Here is an 11081-nt window from a genome sequence, read left to right as displayed (position 1 = left end):
ACATATTTGTACATTTTTGATGGGAAAAAATTTTACTCAAGGGTTTGTGTAGAGATGATTGGAATATTAAACAAATCTAATAAAATATGCACAATTATATTCATTGGCAATTTCTATGCCAATAGTATTCATATTTATTTCTTTGAATATTGTCTGTTGCTAAATGTCGAAATCTCTGAAAATATTTATCATTCTTTTATTTGTAAATAGAAATATTTTTACAGAAAAGGAAATTGCTGTCATGCTCTGCTAATTTTGAGCTTATGTTCAGTATTTTCTTAAGATTAATACATGGTTACTTATAAAGTATTCCATGTGTAATAATTAATATTCCGGAATTTGTGTATAATTTGACATAACAGTTGTGTGTGTGTTTTATTTTTAAAGAAACACCCATTAAATGAATGTTTTATATAAAACTGTGAATGCAAAAAAAAATCTAGCCTGTTAATGTTAATCGGGAGAATAATTTTATGATTGTTTTTTAAATTAAATTTTAAAATGTAGATATATATTTTATAACTATATATTTAACGTTGTTTTGTATGAATATTTTTATATTGCAATAAAGTAATTATCCATCATTCCTAATGTTATTTTGTATGATTTCCATTTGTAATATATACTTTTTTTAAAAAATATGTAAAGAAATACTGCAATTTTCAAATAATTTGTCATCATGATTTGAATTTTTAGACCTTATTAAATCTTTTTTTTAAAAAAAATATGAAACTTTGTCAATACATAGATTTGTCTTTGTGCATATAAAAACTGTTATTCAAAACTTAATACAATATAACTCATAAAACAGTCTAGTTGGTCTGCATTCTTTATATTTAATTATAGATTCACTAAAACTTGTTGTCAAAAAATATTTACTAAAATATGTTTTCTTTTTTGGCAATATACATAAAGCCATATATACGAAACGGTTTATAACATTCACATTTATTTATTTTGTGCAATTTTAAGAAGCTCTACCTTGATTTGTGCTGTAAAATTTCACGGGGAAATTTTACAGCATTAATAATGTTTGGAACTGACTGTAGCAACTCTTGAAAATATCATCCTTTAAAGCAGCAGACAGTGGGGGGAGGGTGGTCCTCTGGTGAAACTGCAGTTTATATGTCTTTTACTTTCTCGTATACGAAATGTAGATAAATATTGGCCGGGTAAATATTGGTGTCAGCTCAGGTCTCGTCCTCGTCATCTGACTGCGGTTCAAAATTACGAGGTCCGTCCCAAAATAGCCCTAGTGTTGCTTTACAACGGGACGTTAATATAATTAAACTAAACTAAGCTCGTTATGTGTGTGTGTGTTTTTATGACAATGGTTAACATTTCCACACTCAGATATAAAAATCGTATAAATTCTAAATATATATACAATAGAAATAATTATTAACTCGGTAACAAAGGGTAATAATAAATGTGGTTGTGTTGTTGTAAAATTCGTCTAATATCGTACTTTTAAACCCATTTCTGAAGGCCGTATAATAATACTATGTATTTCTGTTTTTGGCAGTTCTATACTTTCTCGTATATGAAGTACAGAGAAAGCATTGCTAGTGTCAAAATATTCGAACTCGAGATCTTGACGAATCTCCACATTTCAGACCTTCCGGTATTCGAAAAACACATTTTTAGTAAATGTCTTTTAGTCAGTTTGTCTGTGACAAAGATAACTAAAAATGCTCTAAGCTGGACCGATGAAATTTAGTATATGGTGTTCACCAAACTCGTAGATTTCTATCAGATTTTGAACAAAATAGATTCAGTGGAAGTCTGTATGTTTGATTGTTTAAATATAAGGCAACACTATAACTACAAAATAAAGAGAGCAAGATGGATAAAATTCGGTCCCAGATTTAATATCTGTAATATAGACTGCATCTATCAAATTTGAACTAAATCCAAGTAAGGTGTTGACCGTCTGTCGGTCTGTGTTTTCAAAAGCATGTAAAAGGGGTAATGACTTGAATATATCAAATTTGATGTATGATTTTGTAACTACAAGTGTACACTGTCAAATTTTGATTTCAATCAGTTAGAAAAAAATGCATTCAATGCACAACTTTTATTTTTGGATACTAATTATCACATGTCAAGGAATAAACGCCAAACAAACTCTCCAAGGACAAATACGATATATTGAGTAAAAATGCTAAATTCCAGCCAAAGGTTAATATTTCCTTACTACTGTACGCCAATGCCATGCAATGTGTTCTCTGCCTTACCTAAGATTTACAAGTTTTATGTGGTGGGTGGGGCGAAATTATTATTAGAAAGTTTGCGATAAACTTTTGCGGATACCACTTCCACTGGTTTCTGTTTTGTTAATGACTGTAAATAAATTTCATTTTGTGCAGTCATAATTGAAATTCATTCATTTTACTAACTCATCTAAGCAGTATCAAATTTTGGATCCAGTTAGTTACAGGGTAGGCATCGAAAATAGATACTTGTACTCAACGGAGTACAAAATGTTCAAACTCCGCGAGTCTATGAGGGCTTTCTTGTTCCCTCTGGAGTCCTCCCGCTGGTGTGGAGAGGGGGTGCCAAATCAGGTGTTGTCCTCGTCATCTGACCGCGGTTCAAAATGACGAGGTCCGTCCTAAAATAGCACTAGTGTTGCTTTAAAACGTTACGTTAATATAACTAAACTAAACTAAACTAAACTTGTTCCCTCTGGTTATTAAATTGTTTCGAAAAAAATATCGTCAAGTTTAAATCATACTTGCCTTTGCATTTTCAAAAATCCACTTTATGCTTTAACTTTTTGTTGAAATAAAAAGTATAGACGAACGTTTTTTTGAAAATCACTATTATTTTCACCGGTAATAGCAAGATAATTTCATGAGTCTTCGTTTTGGACCAGATTGGATCGAAAGGCCCCCTTCTTAAAGAACTGTGCGAGATGTGGTGAGGAGAAATGTTGGAAAACCTGTTAACCAAATCTGCGTCTCCCCGGAGTCTCCAGCGGATCTGAGTATTGTATTGCCAAACAGTTTTTCTTCGAAATCATGCATGTCTCACAAATCACCAAATAGATTTTACTTAAATTGTAAAGCAGTTCATTTTAATGATCAATTTTATAAAAAAAAGCAAATAAATTGCTTTTAATGCTTCCAGAATTCAATTCTTTCTGTTGAACGTGTAATGGAGGTTATCAAAATGGCAGTGAGTCGCATAGTAAACATGTTTGATTTCTCTAAAAACAGGAGTTTCCAATCTGTGGATTGCGGAAATAAATACGAACAAATACTGTGTAATCGTTGCTATGGAATGATTTTTCCCTATGATGCTTTTGTAGTTATTGAGTTCACATGAACTCAAATAACAAGCCAGACAGACAGATTTTCTCATAATGTATTTCCTTCAAACTATGATAAAAATCTATAAATTCTGTCGTAGATTCATATACCAAATTCCATCCGTCCAGTTCCAAACATTTCTGAGTTATTGTCCTGACAGAGAGACATAAATAATGCTGAAAAGGGGGTTTTCAGACCCAGGAAAGTCTGAAGAGTGGAGATTCGTTAGAATCTCCAGTTAGAATTTTCTGACAATTACAATTCTTTCTCTTTGTATACTTTGTACACAAAAAAAGTTTTTTATTTATTTTTATTTTTTTTAAAGTTGGAGCAGCAGTAAACCAGTTTCAGATAATTCGCTGTAGCGTTTTTGTTTAGTTTAGTTTAGTTATATTAACGTCCCGTAAAGCAACACTAGGGCTATTTTGGGACGGACCTCGTAATTTTGAACAGCGGTCAAATGACGAGGACGAACCTGAGCTGACACCCCCCTCTCCGCACCACACCACGCCAGCGGGAGGGCGTTTGTCCTTGACGGATTTAACGTGACTCCCTTACACGACGGTTCCTCGGTGGAATCGGGTCTTGAAACTGAAACCCTACGGCTCACGAGCCGAGATCTTACCACCAGGCCACTGCGGTCCTTCGTTGTAGTGAGAAAGAAGCCTATCGTATTTTTCAAACTTTTGGTGTATAAAAAATCTCACAATTGCAGATAGTGCGTCTGGTGGAATCTGGTCTCGAACCCCCATTCTTCCGCTAATGAAGACGAGACTACTGCCCGTCATCTTAGCATCATTGCTATAGTTAGAAAATTTGGAAAATAAAATGTTTCCAGGGTACGATCCTTGTCGACTGACCTCAGTACAAACGGTCTACGATGATTTAATGATAAAATCTCAGCTTCGAGGCTGCAGGATTTCACGTTCGAAACAAGATTCTACTAAAGATCCGTTGTGTAGGCGCATGTTTTGTCCTTTGGTGGGTTCAAAATTAGGAAGTCTGTCCCGCAATAGCCCTCATGTATTACTTTCGAATGGAGCTTTAGACTAACTAAATCAAAACAAGATTAAACTGAGTATAAATTAATCGAATTCGTCTTTCTCATAGAATTTGAAAAGTTTGAAAACGCAAAACTAGTCTCATGAATGAATCATTTAATTGGGCAATCACTGTTTATAATGGAAATTTGAAGCAAAACTTTTGGTTTATCCGAAACATGATTCCTTTGGTATTCAGTAATGGACAATTTATAACCAATTTGACGACAAATAATTAATTTGGATATGTATATTTCTTGTATAATAATTCAATGTGAAATTTTTTAAAAAATTTTGCGTAATGATAAAATGATCCATTCTCTTAATTTAATATGGAACACTATAACTTACATTTCATGTAACTGCATTCTCTTTCTCAATTGCTAATGCAAAAATTCCGCATTTTAATCACATCTTTCCATTTTTTTCGTAGCTAATTAAATTGAAAAGAATTAAGAATCTGCATAGATGAAGATTTTACTAATGATTTTATCGTATTAAATAGACTAATGCATTTTAATTGTTAATCAGCCTAAAATATATTTCTCATTAAATGTGAAAACCTTTTCATTCAATACAAATAAGCTTTGCCAAACCGACAAGATTTTTGTTTCTGAAATTAGAAATTATTCTTCGAAAAACACGAAACGTGCCTGATTGGCTGTAAGTTTTATACATCTACTACGTTTTCTAACCCTTCACAGCCATTTGCTAATTTTTTGAAAATATTATGCTAATCAGTATTTTGACGTCACGAATGCTCGCGCATTCCATTTTCTCCTATTCTCTGGCGTCGTTTTTCATGTGACTGCGAAGTTCGATTTGTTTGTGCTCGATTGTGATGTTACTTTTTTTTTTTTTGAATTCGATTCAGACGTATTCTTTCATTGAACATTGGATTCCTCTACTGCTTTCCGACATTTTAGATCTTGTGAAAATTCAAGTAAAATAATACATTTATTTACAAATTTATTCAATTTAACGATGTCAGTGGAGCTTTGAGTCTCCTGTTTGTAGATCTAAAGTATTGGTAGAAAAAATGGTAATTTATGGAAACCCAAAGACTATGAAAGAGTGAAAACACAAATATCAAATGCGTATCTATAATAGAGCTACAAGTATTTCTAAATTGCTGTCGTTTTGGAGTTTTCTGTTATATTTCCGGTAAGTTCATGTTTACTCATTTAAGTAATATTTTTATTGCCATGTTCTTTAATAATTGAAGTAATATGCCTTATTGGTTTTAGTGCAGATTTGGGTACCTCTCAATTTCACGATAAAGCACTACTTTTGGTTTCTACAATGTTTTGTTTTCATTAAAGTTACTGTTGGGTTACCGATCAAAAATCCTCTTGGCTCCGATCTTGGCATAAAAAAAATCGTCAAAAAAATCAAGTAGCACCCAATTATAAACTTTTACTGCATTATTTTGTAATGTTAAGTATCAAACGCTGTTAAAGTTTATAATTGGGTGCCGCTTGATTTTTTGGCGATTTTTTTTGACGCCAAGATTGGAGCAAAGCGGATTATCGGTCGGTAACCCAACATTAACATTAATGAAAACAAAACATTGTAGAAACCAGAAGTAGTGCTTCATCGCTGACATTTGTCGCCAATCGAAGAGGTACCCAAATCTACACTAGAACCTCAAATGCAAAATGAATATTTTGCTTGTGTATTAAGTTTTTTTTATCCGGGAAATAATTTTTTTTTAAGGTGCAAATTCCGTTGAAGGGCAGAATTGCCCACTGATTGGCGCGATTTTCAAAATCGTTAACATAGAACGCTCTCGCATCTTCTAGAGTTTTAACTATCACAGTTATGTTTTTTGAAAAACGCACCCCCCACCCCACCCCCCAAAAAATCGCTGCAAGCAGTGGTAGATTCTGCACTTTAACCCAATTTTTAGTTAATCGGCATTAAATATAAATTTTTATAAAATAGCAAAATATGAGTTATTATTCCTTTTGAAAAGGCTGTTGTTAATCGACATACAGATGCAAGGATATTTATAAATATTTCGACTCTGCTATGACTATTATAAATTTTAAATTAAAATGAAAATTTATTTTAAGATAGTATTTGTACATTTTTATGTAGCATTGAAAATGAATTTTAAAGTTAAATACATAATATATTAAATAAAATGTTAAATTAAAAAATATTGCAGATTTGAATGCTAATTATTCTTTTTTTAAATTTTATACTATTTATGTGTATACACATAGGTATTTAATTAAATATTTAATTGTGATCCAATGTGTCAATTGTCAATGATTATTAAATTAAGCTTTATGATTCGATTTAAATTCCTTGAATGCTTTTTCAGTTATATTTTAACATATGAAATAAGTTCGAAGTTTTCTTATTTTGAAACCTGTTGTATCTTTAAAGGAAGGAATACTTTCATGGATTATTCATCGATTAAGTATAATCGATTAATATAATAATCGATAATATAATAATTATTTTGCATTATTTTAATATAATACCAGATAACTGTTCACTAGATTGATTTTCTATAAATAACTTCTTATAACTCTATTGCTTACCTCTCTTTTAACATTATCTCTTCTTCAAACAATTGCTTTATGCTCAAAAAATTGTTTACTTTTAGAATTCATTACTGTGTCACAGTTCGTAATTTAAAAAAAAAAAATTAAAACCGTTATGATGTATTAGCACAAATTTTAACTTTCTTATGTAGTGCAAATGAAATGTAAAACAATCGACGATGTTTTCTTAATCAATGCCGTTGTTTTTATAATGAAATTATTTTGAAAGTGAATTTTTCGATTGCCGTTAATCTCCATTTGGCGACATAGGTATCGAATGGCGCCAAGATGTCATTTTAAGACATTTAAAGCGCGAATTGTTTAAATTTTTTCTTAAATTTCTAGAACCAGATTCTCCTGTTATACCGATATTGAATTATGGCATTATTTATAAATTGTACCGAAATGTGTTTATTCTGTATGAAAATAAACTTTCACTTAGTAGTCGTTTAGACTGCATAAAATGCAATTATTTTGGAACAATGGGAATACGACTTTGTTTTTGTAAAAATCATAGGTACGCATCGGGGTTTTTGTTTGTATAAACGTGTTCAGTTGGAGGCAATTTTATTGTAAAATTATTCTCAACGAATTTGTTGGTAGAAATTAATCGATGTCAGTCTTATAAAAGGGGAACTACCTAACTTAAGAATACGATAAAATTGCCAGACTTCACTTTTTTGTTTAAAAAAAAGAAAAGCAATAATCTGCCAAATATGGTAATTTAACTGTATTCTTTAGTTGATATTTGACGAGTTTTTATTTAGCACAATTTGGCAGACAAAAAAAAATCTACCTTGTTCTTTCTTTAGTTCCGCCTGTTAACTCATTGTATTGAGAATTTGATTTTAAAAATACTTTTCGTTAAAAGACGTCTAACTTTTATTGCACATACGGGATTACGTACTTATACAAGATTACGCGTAAAAAGAAATGTTTCATGTCGCAAATTATTTGATGTAAAATAAAGTTTAGCAATAAAATTTTAATTTTTTATGTTTAAAGTCAAATGATGTAAATTAAGCTTGATGAATACATAATGTGCATTTCATGAAAAATGTTTCTCGCTATCATTTTTGTAAATCCGTTCTTGTTGTACTCTCATATATAGTCGATGAAATTGAAATATTATCTAAAAATATCACGAATATATAGAGGGTCCACTCTAATCATGTCTAATGGGTACTTCCTGAACCGCTCGACGGGTACGTAATTCCCAATGGAAGAGGGCGGGGGATGTTTGAAATGACGTCAGGAATTATGTTTGAGTAAATGAAGAATCGTAAGGTCGAAAATTACTTTACTTAATATATTATTGAAAAATTACTAACGCTGAATTTTTAGACAATATCCGAGAACCGTTAAAGATAAAATTACATTTCTATTTGCAAAAATGCTTTAAATGACATAAAAATTCTTTTACGTTGTTTAAGTCAGTAAATAGATATCCGAAAAAATACTAATATAAAAATTTAGGTACTTTTCGGTTTAACGGCGACCAAAAAGTACCAAGAAAAAACTTCGTCCTTTTGTCGATTTTTTTGTAATATATAAAATAGGATAAAGTGAAGAATAGTGTGCTCCCGAGTTTGTCGCCAATATTGCAACCCATCGTAACGCTCTTCTAGCAACCCTATTGCTGTTTTGTTTACTACTTTTTCAATGGTTGAGTTGTATATAAACTACAACTATATTATGAAAAATGTTAAATTAAAAAAAATATCGATTAAAGATTTTAATTTTGTTCTTTATTATAATTAAAAGTTTATTAAATCAAGAAAGTTAAGTTTATAATTAAGTTATTTTCTTCTTTCTTATTTTTAATGTGAATACGAATAGAAAATATTTATTCTTTTGCAATTTTTAATTGTCAGTATGCGCTTTAAAAAATCGTCTGCATTCTCACTTTAAAAGACAGCCGCAATGGAATTCTTTGCAGTTCTCGTAATTCTTATTGGAGTTCTAACGGTTGGTTCCTTTCATAATTTGTTATATTGGGAGTATTTTGAACCTGTAGAATGGGTGAAGGGTGAGTTTATATATTACAGTGGCTCAAAAAATTGAGAGTACACCTTACTTTTATTTGATAAATCTGACTTTCAATATAAATAACACATTACTGAGATGAGCAAACATGTTTTTATTTTTACCCATAACAAATGGTTTAATTTAGAGTAAAAATAAAGAAAAATCAACGAAAAACTTCTAAATTGAAAAATTTTGGAAGCATTTTAAATAAACATACTCGGATTTTTGCCTAAAAAAATTGAGAATACACCAATGAAATTTTTGCAATATCACGCATAGAAACAAAGTGTCACTGTAAAGTTGCATGTCTTTTGGTTCCTATAATGGCCTCTGAACGTCGTGGTACCGCTTCGACCAATTTTTGGCGGTATCTGAAGATATTTTATCCCATTCTTCTTGCAAAACTTGTTTTAAATAGGTTTTGCTTTTAATTTTGTGTTTTTCAGCCACTTTTTCGAGTATGGCCCACAAATATTTGATGGCATTGATGTCGGGGTACTGTTGTAGTGTGTTTAACTGCTGTTTGCAATGAAAAGACACCATATTTCGACGTTATTTGAATTCTGTTTGGGATCGTTGCCCTACTGTAAAATAAAATTCCCATCTAAACCCAAATTTTTAGCACTTTCCTTTAGATTGCTGCGAGGTATATCCAAGTAAACCATGTTTATAATGCCATCTATAAGAATTAAATTTCCAACCCCGGATGAAGCCGTGCAACCCGAATTCATGATTTAATCACCAGCATGTTTACCTATAGGACGTAAATTTTTGGATCCAAAGCAGTATTAGGCTTTCTCCATACAGTACGATGGCTGTCACTGCCAGAAATGCTGAGTTTTCTTCCATTAATTGATATAACTTTCAAAAGTAATTTCTCTTCAATTAATGAGTTTTTGCAAACTTTAAATGCTTTATCAGAATTTGCAAGCTGAGGAACGGTTTCTCTCTAACAATGTGACTTTTATATCCAGCTTGTCTGTCATTTCGCATAGTTTCAGCACTTACACTTTTGCCTATGATTTGAGAAGTTTCTACAGCATATTGGAAGAACCATATGGTCACAGCAATTTAAAGGGAAGTGTTATAAATGTGGGTTTAAATGGAAATCCCCTTTCCCAGCAGGACAAGACCCAAACAGAATGCAAGTAATGTCAAAATATGGTGTCATTTTCATTGCAAACAGCAGTTACACACAGTACCCCGACATCAATGCCATCAAATATTCGTGGGCCATACTCTAAAAAGTGGCTCAAAAACACAAAATTAAAAGCAAAACCTATTTAAAACAAGTGTTGCAAGAAGAATGGGATAAAATATCTTCAGATACCGCCAAAAATTGGTCGAAGCGGTACCACGACGTTTAGAGGCCATTATAGGAGCCAAAAGACATACAACTTAAGAGTGACACTTTGTTTCTATGCGAGATATTGCAATAATTTCAGTGGTGTACTCTCAATTTTTTGAGGCAAAAATCTGAGTATGTTTATTTAAAATGCTTCCGAAATTTTTCAATTTAGAAGTTTTTTATTGATTTTTCTTTATTTTTACTTTAAATTAAACCATTTGTTACGGGTAAAAATAAAAAAAAAATCCTTGTTTTTCTCGGTAATGAGTTATTTATATTGAAAGTCAGATTTATCAAATAAAAATAAGGCGTACTCTCAATTTTTTGAGCCACTGTTTATAATTTTACTAGTTGATGAAGTTGGAAAAGGATTTTTGTTTGAAATTTTGTATGGAGAATGTTCCGATTGCTACTTTCTCAGTTTTTTTTCTTTTCTTTTGGTTATGTACTGTTCCTGCACATAATTATCCACACAGTCCTTGAGTTCAATGTGCTAGCGAAGTTACTAGGTTCCCACTCCCACTGCTAGCGAAGCCGTAAGATGTTTTTTTTAAGTTAAAAAATTCTGCCCGGTGTCTTCGGCATCTGTAGAAGGCACCGGGCAGTATGAAAAAAAAAATACTTATCAGTAAAAAGTTCTAATTATATGGCGGAAAATGGTAACCATAACTGTTCCGCGGAAGTATTTGTTTATTTTATCCGCCATCTTTATTGGTGACTTGGCATTGTTGCGCAGCAGTGTGCACACTATAATTCACTTTTACCAATTAATATGCTTTGGAGTATATTTTTATAA

This window comes from Argiope bruennichi, chromosome 7, assembly GCF_947563725.1.
Source record: "Argiope bruennichi chromosome 7, qqArgBrue1.1, whole genome shotgun sequence".
Lineage (NCBI taxonomy): Eukaryota > Metazoa > Arthropoda > Arachnida > Araneae > Araneidae > Argiope > Argiope bruennichi.
Note: the sequence above shows the minus strand (reverse complement) of the source record.